Source organism: Glossina fuscipes, unplaced genomic scaffold (genome assembly GCF_014805625.2).
Source record: "Glossina fuscipes isolate IAEA_lab_2018 unplaced genomic scaffold, Yale_Gfus_2 43, whole genome shotgun sequence".
NCBI lineage: Eukaryota > Metazoa > Arthropoda > Insecta > Diptera > Glossinidae > Glossina > Glossina fuscipes.
The window spans coordinates 2,671,180-2,674,551 of NW_023998427.1; positions in this window are offsets into that span (position 1 = coordinate 2,671,180).

Sequence of the window (3,372 nt, forward strand, 5' to 3'; positions counted from 1 at the left end):
CCTGTCTCTATATATGTTCAATACAACCGGTAAAGATGTAACTCTAATCGATTGCGTACATACCCGCTAGGCTGCGATCACATCCATATCCCTTTCTCCTTCTTCAACTCTTTCGAATTCTGTCACCCTATTACACGTATAGGGAACATCATCTCCTGAGTAATTGGTCATATTATAAAAAAAGAAATCAATAAATAAAAAGATGAGGCTGGAAGTTGAAACAATGGTGGCCTAACAAATTGTCAAATTTGCCAAATGCATTTAACCTAGTAATGGAGAAATAATAAAAATTGAATATGCTCGGCATACGTACAAAGAATTTCTTTAAATTGAGGCATTGGACGAGGGATGATCGTAGAAATGGTCCGAATCAGTTCATTCTCTATGAAGTGCATCTTTGAGTCAAAGGATGTCAGCTTAATTATTTTCATCGAAACAAAGAAAAACATGAAAAGGAGAGATGCGTTTGTCTCAAGTTTCTTGCGGATGCTGCATACGTTCGTCTAATTTTAATGTACCTTTACCACAAAAGTAGCACGATTCGAAAATGTTTGATAATGAGTGACAAAAAAACTGCACAACTTACGGGAAGAATGATTTAAAAGCATTGCGACTTTAGGAGAAGTATTTATAGTCCACGGCAAAAAGGAGAGATGACATTCTATTGAACCTACCATAATTTAATTGAAATAATTGAAATGATATGATAAAAGCCTTATCTCTTTAGGTTCAACATGTGCTAACACATTTACTATAACGTGATAAAAAAGGAAAGATATTACAATGTACAAAACAAAACGATTTTGAATAAGGCTTACGACGACACATAAAACGACAGTGTAGGAGATATTTAGATAGAAACATTTGTATTCAGTTGCTTTGCAACATGCTCTCATGTCAACGCACTTAGAGTACTTGATGAATTTATGCGGCATATGTGTAAAGCAGAGAAGCAACAATACGTCATCGCTTTCAACATTGTCACCAACATCCATTTCATACGTAACACTTGTATATATATATATATATATATATATAATATTACATATTTTACATTTTGACAACTAACACAAAAGATATCTACGCCAATATATCATTTTAGATTTATGCAAGTGTGCGTTTGTCTCTTCATTACAACACCTACAACATACGTCCGGTAGATCAAAATTTTTCTTTTAAGTTTTGAATGAAACACCGATTGATCAAAAATGAACTAATAAAAAAATTATGTTCGTTGTAATTATATTCTGTATATGTCTATACATATAATACAGAGCTTCTCAATACTTTGCTCTTGGAAGAAATCGCGGCTTTGTGTCATTGTTAATTGTGTTAGGGTAGAGTTTACAATTTGTTTGTTCTTAAGTTGTAACTTTTTTTTAAAAGAAAATCATCTCCATTCCGATGAAGGTCGCTTTTATTTTAACGGTCTTCACGAGACAAGCCAAATTGTTGGTATTGATACACAGCGCGATTTTCGTAACGACTTTCTATTTTATAAAGGTGACTGTTTGATCTGTTTTTCGGATTAGTGGGGATTTATATTTTTATATCTTTGCAAATGCAAATGGGGAACGCATTACCTCTGCAGATTGATGTTAACACATTCTTTGCGTGATTTAAAGTTAAAGCTGTTAATCTAAACAATATCTGGCCCCAACAACGGGACGCGTCTACGTGCTGTATAGCAAGTCAGACGATCGATCTATTTAGAGAACTTTAACATCGAATTTCTTTTCTGCGTGACGCAGAATTCCTTATATTAAAACCGCGGACGCTTAGTAGCTTCCTTGTGTATTATTATTGTGTGACTTTTCCTTCCATCTCAAAAAAATTGTTAAAAAAATCCTGTGTTTTTCTTTGGCCCCTAAGTTCGCTTCTCCCCATTAATACTATTTCATTCTCCCACAGCAATGCTATCCATTCATCAGAAACGAATATTGGGCAGATTTAGCGAATAAAATGTTAGAAATTTGACTTATCGGGTTCATTCCTAAGAATGCTGCTCATGGTGGTCATTGGAATATTGTTGCGTTATAAATATTTTTTCCCTTAGTCAACTATTTCTTGCAACTTCACTTTTCGATTACCGAGTATAGCTATTAAAAATAAGTTTTTTTATCATTTTTCTGGTATAACCCTTTGAGCCTCCACTGCTTTCAGCATTATCGGTGTCCGTACGATCTTGTCTAAAGGCAGCAAGACAACGACGAATTCTTATTTCCAAAGGATAGGGTTTTTATCACATTTTTCAAGACTATGTTGAACTTGAGCCGTACTTTTCATTATGAAGAGATAAATTTCGGATTTTCCATTGTTTCGAAAATTTAGGGTTAGTATTGACACTCTCTAAAGATAATATGGAGTTTTTTTTTTTTCTTGATCGATGTATTATATTTCTATCGCAGATGTTAAAAATTTTCTACAAGACAATCATTTTAAGGAGGTTTCCTTATTAATCGCGGACAGGCTTTAAGTGAATTTGAGCTCTTTGTTAATCGATAAATGTGTTCGAAAGTAAGACCGTAATAATACTGAAAAATGTTCAGTTATCTTTGAATATGCGAACGTTTGCTTTTGCATTATTTCGCAAAAACATTAACGATTTTTACGTCGTTCATTTATTATATTCACCATCCTTAACAGAATTATTAAAAGCATAAACGAGTTAAAATATATCTTTTCTCTTCATTTTCAATTCAATGTCAGATACTACGGGGGGTCTACGAATCATATAAGCATTGTTCTAAGCTAGTGTTAGGCATCTAAAAACCATTTTGACTTGAACTTACGTCTTGTTTACTTGAAATAAGAATTCTTCTCTTTAATTACACAGTCTAGTGAATTTTATCTTATCATTGTTTTATGAAAATGTTCCCGTCGTCGGCTATTCTTCTTATAACCCGCCAACAATTTTTTGCCCGAAACTGATTCAATTATTCCGTTTCGCAAGTTGTGAAATAGTTAAAGCAAACTGAAAGATATCAACTTGATCTAAACCATAATACACAGAGCAGTGCTTTTCATACCCTACACCGCTTGCGTTACATAATATGTTAAATTTGTGCGGACGTAGTTAACACCGAGAGGGGCTTAAAACACACCCAACTTTTATTATACCGATGGGCTCAGAATCGTTTTCTGAATCGATCTGAACTTATCTGTCGATCTAATGGCGGCCCATGTATTTTTGTTTTCAGCCTGCACGTCGCAATTTTGAGATATTTGATGAAATTTGGTGAACTAATCTTGTTTTCTTTTATCAAAAAATTAATTTTGTAAAACTTACTGATAGTGTTCCTGTCGCAAAAAGATTCCGTTTCACTTAAGAGGGGGGGGGGGGGGGGGGGGGGGGGGGGGGGGGGGGGGGGG